At 54.0% G+C, this 18,977-nt stretch overlaps 2 non-coding genes across 2 annotated transcripts; both read right to left on the bottom strand.

Moving 5' to 3' along the window:
• Positions 1-778: 778 nt before the first annotated feature.
• TRNAE-CUC (transfer RNA glutamic acid (anticodon CUC)) lies at positions 779-850 on the bottom strand. The gene has a single exon. It is a non-coding gene; the product is annotated as a tRNA-Glu (tRNA).
• A 13,756-nt stretch (positions 851-14,606) lies between these two features.
• On the bottom strand, positions 14,607-14,678 carry TRNAE-CUC (transfer RNA glutamic acid (anticodon CUC)). The gene has a single exon. It is a non-coding gene; the product is annotated as a tRNA-Glu (tRNA).
• Positions 14,679-18,977: the final 4,299 nt, after the last annotated feature.

Here is an 18,977-nt window from a genome sequence, read left to right on the forward strand (position 1 = left end):
GCCATCGGAGCAGGATCTGCTGATGCAGGCCCGGCTGGATCAAATGTGCAAAGGCTTGTCCCCAGGCCTCGGGAAAAAATTGAGCAGAGATTCCCGCCTCCGCCTCCTCTTGCCTTCCGAACAGGCTTCCAAACGGGCAATGCCCTGACGGGTCCCCCACGCCCCATCCTGCCCATGCCCACACCCCTGTATATGAGGGTGACCCATGTCCCTCACCCTCCATGCTCGAACGGAAGACACGTGTGTCCTGAGGGGAGCGCCAGACAGGCATTTCTCCGGCCAGGCAGACCCCTGCAGCACCCGTTAAGCTCCAAAGCCTGTACATTCCCAAGATGCCACTGGTCACTATGCAAATCAGACAGCCCTGGCCACACCCTCTCCGCCGCTGGGCTCTGCTGCTTTCGGTACGTGCAGCTCAGCTTTTTCTTACCCTGAACCAGACTTCTGTTTCAGCAAAAAGGTGGGTTGCAGTGGGTCCGGGATGCCATTTGGAGACAAAGCCTGCGGCCCTGTCAAAGATGACTTCCGGCCGCACACCATGTGGTCAGAAGCCTACGAAAAGAAGCGCACCTCGGAATACAGAATCTCACTTCCTCAAGAGCCTTGCACAAGAGATTTTCCTCCCGCCGAGGAAAGCAACTCAAAGGGAACCTTGCGAAAATCAAATTAGGAGCCATATTGCGAGATGCTAGGCAAACTGTTTGTCAGAAAAGCAAATTCATTTTGAGAAGCCCTGACCTGCGGGAAGGAAAAGCGTTCAAGGGCAGAAGAAGGACTGTTCCCTGACCGGGAATCGAACCCGGGCCGCGGCGGTGAGAGCGCCGAATCCTAACCACTAGACCACCAGGGAACCCACAGCCATACAGCAAAAGTTCCTACACTGCTCTCCTAGTGACAAAGCTCATGGGGGCTGAAAGCATATTTTATTCTACAGCGATTATGAATCAGAACTTGAAAAAACACTCATGATTCCACCAGACTGTTTGTCACTTCCAAGCACAGGCCATCCCCTCCCCCGTGCTACTGAACCGACGAATTCCTGTACAATCGGGATCCCCGGGAAATCACAAGAGGGACACCTAGTGGCCGCTGATAGCTCAAAGACAGCTGGTACACCTTCTCACACCTACCTCGTTATTCAGCTTGCTGGAAGAATACATTGCGAATGACCGATTCAAGAGTGCAAGGGAGAAGAGTGCTCCAAAGTAGATGTATACATCGCAGCCGGGTTTTCAAGCAATTTACCTTTCTGATGAGCTGGTACTGCACTTTACGCCCACATAGAGCACCTGACTGGGTGGGGGACTGCGTGCGCATGAAGGTGGCTGAGGGCAATGGGAGCAAAGCAACCTGGGACACAGGGGACCCAGCCCCTTTCCTCTGCTTTCGTCTATAGGTCGGGGTGCCTTTTTAAGGACCTTCGATTAAAAAAAGCTGAGCTGCGTGGACAAATTATGCACGTCTACGTCTTAGAGGGATCTTCCCTGACCGGGAATCCAACCCGGGCCGCGGCGGTGAAAGCGCCGAATCCTAGCCACTAGACCACCAGGGAGGAGATGCTCTTGTGAGCCTGCCTTGCTCACTTCCTTATTGTGACTAAGCTACCTCCACTGTATAGATTGCCCATAAAGTACGAGTGGGGAAAAGTTAGGTGTCACACAGTGTGTTTGTCATAAGCAATTACCTTTATCCTCCTTGTTAGACCTGGCACCTTGGCGTGAGTTTCCCTTCCACTTTTTGATGGTGTGCCTCGACTGTTTTTGCTGGTGTTGTCCGCTCAGGGCACTGCGCCACGGCTAATCCGTGCCGCAGTGCAAGTGCTCCCAAAGTAAAATGTACCTGTAATTGATGTCCATGATTGGTTTATTGGATTCACTGTCAGTCCCCAGTAAAGTGCACCAGGGGTGCCAGGGCTTGTGAATGCCAATGCTGCTGGTGGGCTTGCAGCGCTGGTTGCGCCACCCACGGAAGCGGCCTTGTAAAGTGTGTCTAGGGTCTGCCACCGCAGACCCTGTGCGCGGTCCGGGACCGTCGCGCTGACTGCGCAAGTGCCCCCACTTGCCAGTCCCTAAACCTTCCCTTACCTACATATTAGCCACCCCTCTGGTAGGCCCAAGGGCAGGGTGCATTGTAGGCATAAGGTAGGACATGCCCTGTGTGTGTGGCATGTCTTAGTAGTGAATTACAGCCCTTGTCGCTTTTCACTATTGAAGGCTACCTGCTCTCCATAGGCCAGAATGGGCTGCCGGGATCACGCCAACGCTGTGACCCCAGTGGACTCATAGAGCATGGTAGAATGTCAAGTTTAGTATGCCTGAACTCAGAATAATAAAATACTTCTTGTAGCCAAGTTTATTTTAATATCCTGGGTTTGTAAATACTACTTTTAGAAAGTTAGTATTTACTGACCTGACCATCTCAGTCCGCCTCTGCTGTGTGTGTGTGTTCTGCCTAGCAACAGTAAGGAGCAGGGTTGGGGAATCCCCAGAGACAGGTTGGCTGCCAGGTGGTGGGTAGAGAGGTGACACCTGGATGGGTGGGAGGAGTACACCTTGACTCTTGAATAGACCTGTGCTCTGCCACCACAAAGCCGGCGCCGCCCCCTGTGGAGCGGCTGATGTCTCTGCCCTGCTGCTGAAAGGAAAGAGCAAAGTCACCATAACAAAGTGCTCAAGAACTGGACTGAGCCAGGCCCAGGCCCCCTGGCGCTAAAGAACAAAAGAATCATGGTATAAAAGTAGGAGCCTGGCTCCTAAGAAATCAGAATCCTGTTTACCACAAAGAACCTCTGCCCGACTAGAAGGAGAAGAAGACGCTGGAGGAGCTGGCCTGCTGCTTGCCTTGCTGAGAAAGGAGAGGAAGAGACTTACTGAAAAGACTTTGCTACTTTGTGCTTGAACATTCTCCAAGGGCTTGATCTGAGCTTGCCCCCTGAACTGAACCCCAGGACCAGTGGGTTCTCTGTGCTTTTGCTCGTCCTCCAATTCGAGCCGTGTGTGCATCCCGCTGGAAAGAGACTGCGCCCCTCATCGCCCCTCCTAGGGCCGTGACACTCAGAAGCTTGCCTGCCTCAAACCCGTGAGAGCCCCGCTCCGTCCAGAGCCGCTCTCTGTCCCCGGGCCAGGCCGCCTGCATCCCTGTCACCGCCTGCTACTGGAGCGCGCTGACCGCGCTATCACCCCTCCCGCCGGAAGCCGTCCGACGACTGTGATCTACGCCGGGTCATCCAGCTGCACTGACCGTGCCCTGTGGCCCCGCTTCGCTATCCCCGGACATCTCAGGCCGCGCCGCCCCCGCTGTGGAGACCCTCCTGCACCGCCGTGCCAAAGGGTCGCGGGCCGCGCCTGCCTACTTGCCCACACCTGCTGATTGAGGACCCAAGAACACTTCCCGAAGTTGAGAGTCGCACCGACCTGTGCCGACTCTCCTAATCACGAAAGAAGTCCAGTATCGGGCTCGGGGCCCGCAACGCCTTATTTCCCCGTTCGCAGGAACCGATCTCTGTGAGTCCTGGAACTACAAGTAAAGAGACTACGAACTATCCATTTGAAACTACGAACCAAGAACATTTGCCTGCTTTACAACCTGGTGGCATAGCGAAAACGTTATTGGTCTTGTGATAAGTCTGCTGAGATCTATATACCTTATTTTTACATAAAGAATCGTATTTTTATATATATCCAAGTCTGGTGTCCGTTTCTGGGGGGATTGATGTATTTACTGTGTGTTCGATTGTAAGTGCTTAACCAACAACGCCTGAGGAATCGCCTTGGCTGCTCACGCCACGCACCTAGAGGGTGAGCAAGGGTCATTCGCGAAGGGTTATCCTGCGCCCTGACGTGGAGGAGAGGGTTCCTGCTTGACACAAGGGCAACCTTGCGCCAACCAGAGATCCCCGACTCTAACATTGTTGGCAGCGGCTGGGATTTCGGATTTGCACTTGTAATTTGCATACAGTGAATTATTAATCACCAGATAGTGAGAGCAGACCAAGTAACGCAGCCACAGGTTTTCATTTTTTGAACTTTGTTGAGACATCTGCCATTACTGCAACCATGCCTGGCTCACTCTCTGCTGGAAGAGCGCTCTCTGTGATTTCTGGAATAGATGAGGTGGATTGGGAGAGACTGGAAGGCTACTCGATGGAGCAATTGAAAGGCTACAGTGTAAAATTCCGAGTCCCCCATGCTGGATTCAAGAGGAAGACCCAGTACACCAAGGCGTTGAGAGCCTGGAAGGAGTCAAGAGACCCACGGAATTCGGGGGACATCGTTCCACCCGACAACCTGGAGGAGCCCAGCAGAGTCCGGTCGCCAGAGGAGCTGGCAGACAGGGCAGCAGACAGGGCGCATGCAATGGAGATGGCAAAGTTGGCAGGACAAATGGAAATGGAAAAGCAGAAGTTGGCCCTGGAGGCACAACAACGCCAAATGGATCATGATATCAGATTGAAGGAGTTGGAGCTGAAGGCGAAAAGTTTGGACACCGCTCCTTCTGGTGGCAGCACTCCACCAGCGCAGGTAGAGTCCAAGGTGTACATCCCCAAAGATGTAGTAAAGGAGTATTTTAGAAAGGATGACATAGGGCAGTGGTTTAGAGCCTACGAGGTGGCCATGTCCTCACACCGGGTCCCTGAGAAAGACTGGGGAGCGGGGTTGTGGGGAAGGTTCCTTGCTGAAGGGCGTGACACACTGTTAGATTTACCCTTAGATCTCCAAACCTCATACCCCCATATGAAGGAAGCTTTAATGACCAGGTATGGGTTAACTCCGGAGCTATATAGACAGAGGTTCAGGGAGACCAAGAAGATCCCTGAGAGTACGTATGTGGAATATGTGACCTTTTTCTGCAGAGCGCTGGATGGTTGGGTGAAGGGTAGCAAAGTGAATGATTATCAAGGGCTGCTTGATTTAATTGCATGGGAGCACTTGTCCAGTCAATGTTTTCCTGAGCTACGCCAGCACCTGATTGATAGCAAGCTGTCCAACCCGAGGAAGCTTGCTGAGGAGGCGGACCGCTGGCTCAGCACCAGGGTCCACAAGGGTCAAGTGGGAGACTCCGCCAAAGGTGGGCAGGGTCCCCAGCAGAAGAGTGGGGGGGACAAGGGTAAACAGAATGGGTTCCAAAAAGGCCCCCAAAGTAATTCCCAAGGGAACCAGCAGAAGGGTTCTCAGCCTCCCCCACCCCCGCAGCAGAACGGGGCCCCGACAGGTAGACCTGTTCCAAAGGGGCCCTTCAATTGTTATAAGTGTGGTGACCCGGGTCACATTGCCTCTGATCCTAAGTGTCGCCTGTTTGGTAAGACCGCACCCACTGGTGCTCCCCCCCGGCAAGTAGCTAGTGTTAACTTTGGGGAGGAAGTAGCAGTCCAGGAGGGTGGGGGTCCCGGGCAGATGACCCTAGTCTCGCTAGGAGACAGTGAGATGGTCCCTGTAACCTACCTGCCCTCTAACACTAAGAAATATGGGCAGGTGGTGACCATCAATGGAAAGAAGGTTGAGGCTCTTAGAGATACAGGAGCCAGCGTGACCTCGGTGAGGCAACACCTGGTGTCTCAAGAGCAGATTGTACCCAATGCCTACTGTAGGGTTGTCAATGCTGACAACGTAGAGAGTCGTTGTCCAATGGCTCAAGTTCCCTTTGAGTGGGGGGAGGTCTCTGGTACTCTACAAGTCGCTGTGAGAACTGACATGCCTGTAGACTGTCTGCTAGGGAACGACCTGGAGAGTTCCCCTTGGGAAAAGGTGGAGAAGACCACACATCTGAGGATGGTGGGTCTACCCGACTAGGCGTGCGTGACCACCCGGTCCATGGCAGCCAGTAGGGGTGTTGAGAGGGTCCTGGAGCCTGAGGGAGAGGTCCAGGAACCGGCCTTAGGGAGAAGGCGCAGGAGGCGCGGGAAACCGGCCCCCGAAGTTCCCACGGCCCAGGAGGAAGTAGACCCTGAGGGGGATGCTCTGGAGCCTACCGGGGAACAGATTGCCGAACTGGGAGATCTGCCTGAGCTGACCCATTGGCAGCAAGAAGGAGGTCCCTCCAGGGAGGAATTCTGCAGGGAGCAGAAAGAATGCCCTTCTCTCGTGGGTATGCGGCAACAGGCTGCAGACCAGGCCAATGGTGTTCGGGCCAAAACACACTACGTGTACTGGGAGAGTGACCTCCTGTATTCCGAGCCTAAGGCTGCTGAACCTGGGTCAGCCCGTGTGCTGGTGGTACCCCAGAAGTTCAGAACCTTCCTACTGGGGCTGGCTCATGATGTGCCATTAGCAGGACATTTGGGGATGGACAAGACCTATGACAGGCTTGTCACCCACTTTTACTGGCCCCAAATGCACAAGAATTCCGATTCCTACTGCAGAACCTGTCAGACTTGCCAGGCAAGTGGTAAGAGCGGAGGGAAGCACAAGGCTCCTCTGCAACCTTTCCCTGTGGTCGGTACGCCATTCCAACGAGTGGGTATTGACATTGTGGGGCCTCTGGACCCCAAGACAGCCCTGGGCAACAGGTTCATCCTGGTCTTGGTGGACCATGCCACCCGGTACCCTGAAGCCATCCCTCTGAGGACAGTGACGGCCCCCGTGGTGGGACGGGCACTGATGGGGATTTTCTCCCGAGTGGGATTCCCTCTAGAGGTGGTGAGCGACAGGGGGACCAATTTCATATCCACATATATGAAATCCCTGTGGAAGGAGTGTGGGGTAACGTACAAGTTCACCACTCCTTACCATCCCCAAGGAAACGGGTTGGTTGAGAGATTCAACCGAACCCTCAAAGGCATGATCATGGGCCTGGACGGTCCAATGAGGCGTAAGTGGGACGTCCTCTTGCCATGCCTGCTCTTCGCTTACCGAGAGGTGCCACAGAAGTCTCTAGGATTCAGCCCCTTTGAGCTTCTGTATGGTCACCCGGTAAGAGGACCTCTGAGTTTGGTGAAGGAAGGCTGGGAGCAATCTCCCAGGAAACCTCCCCAGAATGTATATAGTTACATGCTGGCCTTCCGAAACCAGACTCGGCGTTTCAGGCAACTTGCTGAGGCAAATCTGGAAGCCAGCCAGGAGGAGATGAAGCGGTGGTACGACCGGGATGCCACTCTGGTAGAGCTTCAACCTGGACAAAAGGTGTGGGTCTTGGCCCCAGTGGAGCCTTGTGCACTTCAGGATAAGTGGACAGGTCCATTTGAGGTTGTGGAGCGCAAAAGTCCTATCACCTACTTGGTGGACATGCGGTCTCCCAGGAACCCTTTGAGGGTCCTACATGTTAACCGCCTTAAGCCCCACTTAGAGAGGACCGAAGTGGGCATGCTGCTGGCCACTGATGATGGAATGGAAGAGGAGACCGAGCCTCTTCCTGACCTCTTAGTGGCCTCTGAGAAAGATGGGTCAGTGGATGGAGTTAACCTCTCACCCACCCTGACTCCCGAACAACAGGAAGACTGCCGCCACTTGCTGGGACAATTTTCCGACCGATTCTCCCTGGTTCCTGGTGTCACAGATTGGTGCGTCCATGATGTGGACACAGGAGACAGCTTACCCGTGAAGCACAAGGCTTACAGGGTAACTGACAGGGTCAGAGCTTGCATTAAGGAGGAGGTCTCCAAAATGCTTGCGCTAGGGGTGGTTGAGTCCTCCAGCAGTCCTTGGTCCAGCCCCGTGGTCTTGGTCCCAAAGGCTGCTGCGCCGGGAGCCACGCCTGAACTCCGGTTCTGTGTGGACTACAGAGGACTCAATTCAGTAACGAAGACTGACGCGCACCCCATCCCCAGAGCTGATGAGCTCATTGATCGGCTGGGGGCTGCCCGGTTCCTCAGCACGTTTGATTTAACGTCTGGGTACTGGCAGATCGCCTTGACCGATGGGGCCAAAGAGAGGTCAGCATTCTCTACACCAGATGGGCACTTCCAGTTCCGAGTCATGCCATTTGGGATGAAGAATGCCCCTGCCACCTTTCAGAGGTTGGTCAACCAGGTACTGGTTGGGCTGGATGCGTTCAGTGCCGCCTACCTGGATGACATCGCAGTGTTCAGTGCCACCTGGCCTGAACACCTGCGCCACCTCTGGGAAGTGTTGATGGCGCTGCGCCGAGCAGGCCTCACGATCAAGGCAAGCAAGTGCCAGATCGGGCAGGGTTCCGTGGTGTACTTGGGACACCAAGTGGGGAGTGGCAAGGTGGCACCCTTGCAACCCAAAATTGAAACCATCCTGGCTTGGGAACCCCCCAAGACGCAGACCGCAGTGAGGGCCTTCCTGGGGCTCACTGGGTACTACAGGAGGTTTGTCAAGGGCTATGGAACGATTGTTGCCCCCTTGACAGAGCTGACTTCCAAGAAGCAGCCCAGGAACGTGATTTGGACTGACACCTGTCAGAAAGCTTTCGACACCCTGAAGACTCCCATGTGCACGGCGCCCGTGCTCTTGGCCCCTGACTTCTCCAGGGAATTCCTAGTACAGACAGACGCTTCAGAGCATGGTGTAGGGGCTGTTCTCTCACAGATGACTGAGGAGGGCTGGGACCAACCCGTAGCCTTCATCAGTAGGAGGTTACTTCCACGGGAAAGTAGGTGGAGTGCAATTGAGCGAGAAGCATTTGCTGTGGTCTGGGCGCTGAAGAAGCTAAGACCCTACTTGTTTGGGTCTCACTTCCGGGTTCAGACGGACCACAGGCCCCTCAGATGGTTGATGCAGATGAGGGGTGAGAACCCGAAGCTGTTGAGGTGGTCCATCTCCCTACAGGGTATGGACTTTACGGTGGAACACCGTCCTGGTACAGATCACGCCAACGCTGACGGTCTGTCCAGGTATTTCCGCCTTAGTGACGAGGAACCCCCTGGGCAAGGGTAGTTCTCCCCACATTTCAGCTGGAGGGGACACGTGTTAGACCTGGCACCTTGGCGTGAGTTTCCCTTCCACTTTTTGATGGTGTGCCTCGACTGTTTTTGCTGGTGTTGTCCGCTCAGGGCACTGCGCCACGGCTAATCCGTGCCGCAGTGCAAGTGCTCCCAAAGTAAAATGTACCTGTAATTGATGTCCATGATTGGTTTATTGGATTCACTGTCAGTCCCCAGTAAAGTGCACCAGGGGTGCCAGGGCTTGTGAATGCCAATGCTGCTGGTGGGCTTGCAGCGCTGGTTGCGCCACCCACGGAAGCGGCCTTGTAAAGTGTGTCTAGGGTCTGCCACCGCAGACCCTGTGCGCGGTCCGGGACCGTCGCGCTGACTGCGCAAGTGCCCCCACTTGCCAGTCCCTAAACCTTCCCTTACCAACATATTAGCCACCCCTCTGGTAGGCCCAAGGGCAGGGTGCATTGTAGGCATAAGGTAGGACATGCCCTGTGTGTGTGGCATGTCTTAGTAGTGAATTACAGCCCTTGTCGCTTTTCACTATTGAAGGCTACCTGCTCTCCATAGGCCAGAATGGGCTGCCGGGATCACGCCAACGCTGTGACCCCAGTGGACTCATAGAGCATGGTAGAATGTCAAGTTTAGTATGCCTGAACTCAGAATAATAAAATACTTCTTGTAGCCAAGTTTATTTTAATATCCTGGGTTTGTAAATACTACTTTTAGAAAGTTAGTATTTACTGACCTGACCATCTCAGTCCGCCTCTGCTGTGTGTGTGTGTTCTGCCTAGCAACAGTAAGGAGCAGGGTTGGGGAATCCCCAGAGACAGGTTGGCTGCCAGGTGGTGGGTAGAGAGGTGACACCTGGATGGGTGGGAGGAGTACACCTTGACTCTTGAATAGACCTGTGCTCTGCCACCACAAAGCCGGCGCCGCCCCCTGTGGAGCGGCTGATGTCTCTGCCCTGCTGCTGAAAGGAAAGAGCAAAGTCACCATAACAAAGTGCTCAAGAACTGGACTGAGCCAGGCCCAGGCCCCCTGGCGCTAAAGAACAAAAGAATCATGGTATAAAAGTAGGAGCCTGGCTCCTAAGAAATCAGAATCCTGTTTACCACAAAGAACCTCTGCCCGACTAGAAGGAGAAGAAGACGCTGGAGGAGCTGGCCTGCTGCTTGCCTTGCTGAGAAAGGAGAGGAAGAGACTTACTGAAAAGACTTTGCTACTTTGTGCTTGAACATTCTCCAAGGGCTTGATCTGAGCTTGCCCCCTGAACTGAACCCCAGGACCAGTGGGTTCTCTGTGCTTTTGCTCGTCCTCCAATTCGAGCCGTGTGTGCATCCCGCTGGAAAGAGACTGCGCCCCTCATCGCCCCTCCTAGGGCCGTGACACTCAGAAGCTTGCCTGCCTCAAACCCGTGAGAGCCCCGCTCCGTCCAGAGCCGCTCTCTGTCCCCGGGCCAGGCCGCCTGCATCCCTGTCACCGCCTGCTACTGGAGCGCGCTGACCGCGCTATCACCCGTCCCGCCGGAAGCCGTCCGACGACTGTGATCTACGCCGGGTCATCCAGCTGCACTGACCGTGCCCTGTGGCCCCGCTTCGCTATCCCCGGACATCTCAGGCCGCGCCGCCCCCGCTGTGGAGACCCTCCTGCACCGCCGTGCCAAAGGGTCGCGGGCCGCCCCTGCCTACTTGCCCACACCTGCTGATTGAGGACCCAAGAACACTTCCCGAAGTTGAGAGTCGCACCGACCTGTGCCGACTCTCCTAATCACGAAAGAAGTCCAGTATCGGGCTCGGGGCCCGCAACGCCTTATTTCCCCGTTCGCAGGAACCGATCTCTGTGAGTCCTGGAACTACAAGTAAAGAGACTACGAACTATCCATTTGAAACTACGAACCAAGAACATTTGCCTGCTTTACAACCTGGTGGCATAGCGAAAACGTTATTGGTCTTGTGATAAGTCTGCTGAGATCTATATACCTTATTTTTACATAAAGAATCGTATTTTTATATATATCCAAGTCTGGTGTCCGTTTCTGGGGGGATTGATGTATTTACTGTGTGTTCGATTGTAAGTGCTTAACCAACAACGCCTGAGGAATCGCCTTGGCTGCTCACGCCACGCACCTAGAGGCTGAGCAAGGGTCATTCGCGAAGGGTTATCCTGCGCCCTGACGTGGAGGAGAGGGTTCCTGCTTGACACAAGGGCAACCTTGCGCCAACCAGAGATCCCCGACTCTAACACTCCTGCAAAAGCCTTTTTACTCTGCAATCACCTCTTGCTGGACAGCCTGCGCTGGAGCAGCCAGCATGAAAAGGGAGATGAGTAAGGCAGGGCCTAGGGTCTCAAAAGGGTGGCCGAGTGGTTAAGGCGTTGGACTTAAGATCCAATGGACAGTTGTCCGCATGGGTTCGAGCCCCATTCCTGGTATGGGTTTTCAGAGGGTGTGTAGGAACTCGCAGATGCTTTTGTAAAGCATTTTCCTCTGCCCTCCTCACCCTCCCAGTGCCCTTCCTTAACAGTCCCAATTCACGTCTCAGCTGTGGGGTCTGCTGCTACTCTGCACTTAGCATGGATGCTTCCCAAAGCAATGCAGTGCCACCTACGCAGAGCCCCTGCTTAGAGAAATACACCTCCTATGTCTTTTCCCACTGAAGGGAGCAGGAGGAAGTACTTGCTTCCTGGGGAACATGGGCCTGCCACTGGAATTTGTTAACCCGCCTCTTGCGAGTTTCTCCCCTTTCTTTGATTTACACCTGCAGGCTCTCCCTTGCCATTGGAGCAGGATCTGCTGATGCAGGCCCGGCTGGATCAAATGTGCAAAGGCTTGTCCCCAGGCCTCGGGAAAAAATTGAGCAGAGATTCCCGCCTCCGCCTCCTCTTGCCTTCCGAACAGGCTTCCAAACGGGCAATGCCCTGACGGGTCCCCCACGCCCCATCCTGCCCATGCCCACACCCCTGTATATGAGGGTGACCCATGTCCCTCACCCTCCATGCTCGAAAGGAAGACACGTGTGTCCTGAGGGGAGCGCCAGACAGGCATTTCTCCGGCCAGGCAGACCCCTGCAGCACCCGTTAAGCTCCAAAGCCTGTACATTCCCAAGATGCCACTGGTCACTATGCAAATCAGACAGCCCTGGCCACACCCTCTCCGCCGCTGGGCTCTGCTGCTTTCGGTACGTGCAGCTCAGCTTTTTCTTACCCTGAACCAGACTTCTGTTTCAGCAAAAAGGTGGGTTGCAGTGGGTCCGGGATGCCATTTGGAGACAAAGCCTGCGGCCCTGTCAAAGATGACTTCCGGCCGCACACCATGTGGTCAGAAGCCTACGAAAAGAAGCGCACCTCGGAATACAGAATCTCACTTCCTCAAGAGCCTTGCACAAGAGATTTTCCTCCCGCCGAAGAAAGCAACTCAAAGGGAACCTTGCGAAAATCAAATTAGGAGCCATATTGCGGGATGCTAGGCAAACTGTTTGTCAGAAAAGCAAATTCATTTTGATAAGCCCTGACCTGCGGGAAGGAAAAGCGTTCAAGGGCAGAAGAAGGACTGTTCCCTGACCGGGAATCGAACCCGGGCCGCGGCAGTGAGAGCACCGAATCCTAACCACTAGACCACCAGGGAACCCACAGCCATACAGCAAAAGTTCCTACACTGCTCTCCTAGTGACAAAGCTCATGGGGGCTGAAAGCATATTTTATTCTACAGCGAATATGAATCAGAACTTGAAAAAACACTCATGATTCCACCAGACTGTTTGTCACTTCCAAGCACAGGCCATCCCCTCCCCCGTGCTACTGAACCGACGAATTCCTGTACAATCGGGATCCCCGGGAAATCACAAGAGGGACACCTAGTGGCCGCTGATAGCTCAAAGACAGCTGGTACACCTTCTCACACCTACCTCGTTATTCAGCTTGCTGGAAGAATACATTGCGAATGACCGATTCAAGAGTGCAAGGGAGAAGAGTGCTCCAAAGTAGATGTATACATCGCAGCCGGGTTTTCCAGCAATTTACCTTTCTGATGAGCTGGTACTGCACTTTACGCCCACATAGAGCACCTGACTGGGTGGGGGACTGCGTGCGCATGAAGGTGGCTGAGGGCAATGGGAGCAAAGCAACCTGGGACACAGGGGACCCAGCCCCTTTCCTCTGCTTTCGTCTATAGGTCGGGGTGCCTTTTTAAGGACCTTCGATTAAAAAAAGCTGAGCTGCGTGGACAAATTATGCACGTCTACGTCTTAGAGGGATCTTCCCTGACCGGGAATCCAACCCGGGCAGCGGCGGTGAAAGCGCCGAATCCTAGCCACTAGACCACCAGGGAGGAGATGCTCTTGTGAGTCTGCCTTGCTCACTTCCTTATTGTGACTAAGCTACCTCCACTGTATAGATTGCCCATAAAGTACGAGTGGGGAAAAGTTAGGTGTCACACAGTGTGTTTGTCATAAGCAATTACCTTTATCCTCCTGCAAAAGCCTTTTTACTCTGCAATCACCTCTTGCTGGACAGCCTGCGCTGGAGCAGCCAGCATGAAAAGGGAGATGAGTAAGGCAGGGCCTAGGGTCTCAAAAGGGTGGCCGAGTGGTTAAGGCGTTGGACTTAAGATCCAATGGACAGTTGTCCGCATGGGTTCGAGCCCCATTCCTGGTATGGGTTTTCAGCGGGCGTGTAGGAACTCGCAGATGCTTTTGTAAAGCATTTTCCTCTGCCCTCCTCACCCTCCCAGTGCCCTTCCTTAACAGTCCCAATTCACGTCTCAGCTGTGGGGTCTGCTGCTACTCTGCACTTAGCATGGATGCTTCCCAAAGCAATGCAGTGCCACCTACGCAGAGCCCCTGCTTAGAGAAATACACCTCCTATGTCTTTTCCCACTGAAGGGAGCAGGAGGAAGTACTTGCTTCCTGGGGAACATGGGCCTGCCACTGGAATTTGTTAACCCGCCTCTTGCGGATTTCTCCCCTTTCTTTGATTTACACCTGCAGGCTCTCCCTTGCCATCGGAGCAGGATCTGCTGATGCAGGCCCGGCTGGATCAAATGTGCAAAGGCTTGTCCCCAGGCCTCGGGAAAAAATTGAGCAGAGATTCCCGCCTCCGCCTCCTCTTGCCTTCCGAACAGGCTTCCAAACGGGCAATGCCCTGACGGGTCCCCCACGCCCCATCCTGCCCATGCCCACACCCCTGTATATGAGGGTGACCCATGTCCCTCACCCTCCATGCTCGAACGGAAGACACGTGTGTCCTGAGGGGAGCGCCAGACAGGCATTTCTCCGGCCAGGCAGACCCCTGCAGCACCCGTTAAGCTCCAAAGCCTGTACATTCCCAAGATGCCACTGGTCACTATGCAAATCAGACAGCCCTGGCCACACCCTCTCCGCCGCTGGGCTCAGCTGCTTTCGGTACGTGCAGCTCAGCTTTTTCTTACCCTGAACCAGACTTCTGTTTCAGCAAAAAGGTGGGTTGCAGTGGGTCCGGGATGCCATTTGGAGACAAAGCCTGCGGCCCTGTCAAAGATGACTTCCGGCCGCACACCATGTGGTCAGAAGCCTACAAAAAGAAGCGCACCTCGGAATACAGAATCTCACTTCCTCAAGAGCCTTGCACAAGAGATTTTCCTCCCGCCGAGGAAAGCAACTCAAAGGGAACCTTGCGAAAATCAAAATAGGAGCCATATTGCGGGATGCTAGGCAAACTGTTTGTCAGAAAAGCAAATTCATTTTGAGAAGCCCTGACCTGCGGGAAGGAAAAGCATTCAAGGGCAGAAGAAGGACTGTTCCCTGACCGGGAATCGAACCCGGGCCGCGGCGGTGAGAGCGCCGAATCCTAACCACTAGACCACCAGGGAACCCACAGCCGTACAGCAAAAGTTCCTACACTGCTCTCCTAGTGACAAACCTCATGGGGGCTGAAAGCATATTTTATTCTACAGCGAATATGAATCAGAACTTGAAAAAACACTCATGATTCCATCAGACTGTTTGTCACTTCCAAGCACAGGCCATCCCCTCCCCCGTGCTACTGAACCGACGAATTCCTGTACAATCGGGATCCCCGGGAAATCACAAGAGGGACACCTAGTGGCCGCTGATAGCTCAAAGACAGCTGGTACACCTTCTCACACCTATCTCGTTATTCAGCTTGCTGGAAGAATACATTGCGAATGACCGATTTAAGAGTGCAAGGGAGAAGAGTGCTCCAAAGTAGATGTATACATCGCAGCCGGGTTTTCCAGCAATTTACCTTTCTGATGAGCTGGTACTGCACTTCACGCCCACATAGAGCACCTGACTGGGTGGGGGACTGCGTGCGCATGAAGGTGGCTGAGGGCAATGGGAGCAAAGCAACCTGGGACACAGGGGACCCAGCCCCTTTCCTCTGCTTTCGTCTATAGGTCGGGGTGCCTTTTTAAGGACCTTCGATTAAAAAAAGCTGAGCTGCGTGGACAAATTATGCACGTCTACGTCTTAGAGGGATCTTCCCTGACCGGGAATCCAACCCGGGCCGCGGCGGTGAAAGCGCCGAATCCTAGCCACTAGACCACCAGGGAGGAGATGCTCTTGTGAGCCTGCCTTGCTCACTTCCTTATTGTGACTAAGCTAACTCCACTGTATAGATTGCCGATAAAGTACGAGTGGGGAAAAGTTAGGTGTCACACAGTGTGTTTGTCATAAGCAATTACCTTTATCCTCCTGCAAAAGCCTTTTTACTCTGCAATCACCTCTTGCTGGACAGCCTGCGCTGGAGCAGCCAGCATGAAAAGGGAGATGAGTAAGGCAGGGCCTGGGGTCTCAAAAGGGTGGCCGAGTGGTTAAGACGTTGGACTTAAGATCCAATAGACAGTTGTCCGCATGGGTTCGAGCCCCATTCCTGGTATGGGTTTTCAGCGGGTGTGTAGGAACTTGCAGATGCTTTTGTAAAGCATTTTCCTCTGCCCTCCTCACCCTCCCAGTGCCCTTCCTTAACAGTCCCAATTCACGTCTCAGCTGTGGGGTCTGCTGCTACTCTGCACTTAGCATGGATGCTTCCCAAAGCAATGCAGTGCCACCTACGCAGAGCCCCTGCTTAGAGAAATACACCTCCTATGTCTTTTCCCACTGAAGGGAGCAGGAGGAAGTACTTGCTTCCTGGGGAACATGGGCCTGCCACTGGAATTTGTTAACCCGCCTCTTGCGGATTTCTCCCCTTTCTTTGATTTACACCTGCAGGCTCTCCCTTGCCATCGGAGCAGGATCTGCTGATGCAGGCCCGGGTGGATCAGATGTGCAAAGGCTTGTCCCCAGGCCTCGGGAACAAATTGAGCAGAGATTCCCGCCTCCGCCTCCTCTTGCCTTCCGAACAGGCTTCCAAACGGGCAATGCCCTGACGGGTCGCCCACGCCCCATCCTGCCCATGCCCACACCCCTGTATATGAGGGTGACCCATGTCCCTCACCCTCCATGCTCGAACGGAAGACACGTGTGTCCTGAGGGGAGCGCCAGACAGGCATTTCTCCGGCCAGGCAGACCCCTGCAGCACCCGTTAAGCTCCAAAGCCTGTACATTCCCAAGATGCCACTGGTCACTATGCAAATCAGACAGCCCTGGCCACACCCTGTCCGCCGCTGGGCTCTGCTGCTTTCGGTACGTGCAGCTCAGCTTTTTCTTACCCTGAACCAGACTTCCGTTTCAGCAAAAAGGTGGGTTGCAGTGGGTCCGGGATGCCATTTGGAGACAAAGCCTGCGGCCCTGTCAAAGATGACTTCCTGCCGCACACCATGTGGTCAGAAGCCTACGAAAAGAAGCGCACCTCGGAATACAGAATCTCACTTCCTCAAGAGCCTTGCACAAGAGATTTTCCTCCCGCCGAGGAAAGCAACTCAAAGGGAACCTTGCGAAAATCAAATTAGGAGCCATATTGCAGGATGCTAGGCAAACTGTTTGTCAGAAAAGCAAATTCATTTTGAGAAGACCTGACCTGCGGGAAGGAAAAGCGTTCAAGGGCAGAAGAAGGACTGTTCCCTGACCGGGAATCAAACCCGGGCCACGGCAGTGAGAGCGCCGAAGCCTAACCACTAGACCACCAGGGAACCCACAGCCATACAGCAAAAGTTCCTACACTGCTCTCCTAGTGACAAAGCTCATGGGGGCTGAAAGCATATTTTATTCTACAGCGAATGTGAATCAGAACTTGAAAAAACACTCATGATTCCACCAGACTGTTTGTCACTTCCAAGCACAGGCCATCCCCTCCCCCGTGCTACTGAACCGACGAATTCCTGTACAATCGGGATCCCCGGGAAATCACAAGAGGGACACCTAGTGGCTGCTGATAGCTCAAAGACAGCTGGTACACCTTCTCACACCTACCTCGTTATTCAGCTTGCTGGAAGAATACATTGCGAATGACCGATTCAAGAGTGCAAGGGAGAAGAGTGCTCCAAAGTAGATGTATACATCGCAGCCGGGTTTTCCAGCAATTTACCTTTCTGATGAGCTGGTACTGCACTTTACGCCCACATAGAGCACCTGACTGGGTGGGGGACTGCGTGCGCATGAAGGTGGCTGAGGGCAATGGGAGCAAAGCAACCTGGGACACAGGGGACCCAGCCCCTTTCCTCTGCTTTCGTCTATAGGTCGGGGTGCCTTTTTAAGGACCTTCGATTAAAAAAAGCTGAGCTGCGTGGACAAATTATGCACGTCTACGTCTTAGAGGGATTTTCCCTGACCGGGAATCCAACCCGGGCCGCGGCGGTGAAAGCGCCGAATCCTAGCCACTAGACCACCAGGGAGGAGATGCTCTTGTGAGCCTGCCTTGCTCACTTCCTTATTGTGACTAAGCTACCTCCACTGTATAGATTGCCCATAAAGTACGAGTGGGGAAAAGTTAGGTGTCACACAGTGTGTTTGTCATAAGCAATTACCTTTATCCTCCTGCAAAAGCCTTTTTACTCTGCAATCACCTCTTGCTGGACAGCCTGCGCTGGAGCAGCCAGCATGAAAAGGGAGATGAGTAAGGCAGGGCCTAGGGTCTCAAAAGGGTGGCCGAGTGGTTAATGCGTTGGACTTAAGATCCAATGGACAGTTGTCCGCATGGGTTCGAGCCCCATTCCTGGTATGGGTTTTCAGCGGGTGTGTAGGAACTTGCAGATGCTTTTGTAAAGCATTTTCCTCTGCCCTCCTCACACTCCCAGTGCCCTTCCTTAACAGTCCCAATTCACGTCTCAGCTGTGGGGTCTGCTGCTACTCTGCACTTAGCATGGATGCTTCCCAAAGCAATGCAGTGCCACCTACGCAGAGCCCCTGCTTAGAGAAATACACCTCCTATGTCTTTTCCCACTGAAGGGAGCAGGAGGAAGTACTTGCTTCCTGGGGATCATGGGCCTGCCACTGGAATTTGTTAACCCGCCTCTTGCGGATTTCTCCCCTTTCTTTGATTTACACCTGCAGGCTCTCCCTTGCCATCGGAGCAGGATCTGCTGATGCAGGCCCGGCTGGATCAAATGTGCAAAGGTTTGTCCCCAGGCCTCGGGAAAAAATTGAGCAGAGATTCCCGCCTCCGCCTCCTCTTGCCTTCCGAACAGGCTTCCAAACGGGCAATGCCCTGACGGGTCCCCCACGCCCCATCCTGCCCATGCCCACACCCCTGTATATGAGTGTGACCCATGTCCCTCACCCTCCATGCTCGAACGGAAGACACGTGTGTCCTGAGGGGAGCGCCAGACAGGCATTTCTCCGGCCAGGCAGACCCCTGCAGCACCCGTTAAGCTCCAAAGCCTGTACATTCCCAAGATGCCACTGGTCACTATGCAAATCAGACAGCCCTGGCCACACCCTCTCCGCCGCTGGGCTCTGCTGCTTTCGGTACGTGCAGCTCAGCTTTTTCTTACCCTGAACCAGACTTCTGTTTCAGCAAAAAGGTGGGTTGCAGTGGGTCCGGGATGCCATTTGGAGACAAAGCCTGCGGCCCTGTCAAAGATGACTTCCGGCCGCACACCATGTGGTCAGAAGCCTACGAAAAGAAGCGCACCTCGGAATACAGAATCTCACTTCCTCAAGAGCCTTGCACAAGAGATTTTCCTCCCGCCGAGGAAAGCAACTCAAAGGGAACCTTGCGAAAATCAAATTAGGAGCCATATTGCGGGATGCTAGGCAAACTGTTTGTCAGA

Source organism: Triturus cristatus, chromosome 5_2, assembly GCF_964204655.1.
Source record: "Triturus cristatus chromosome 5_2, aTriCri1.1, whole genome shotgun sequence".
Classification (NCBI taxonomy): Eukaryota; Metazoa; Chordata; class Amphibia; order Caudata; family Salamandridae; genus Triturus; species Triturus cristatus.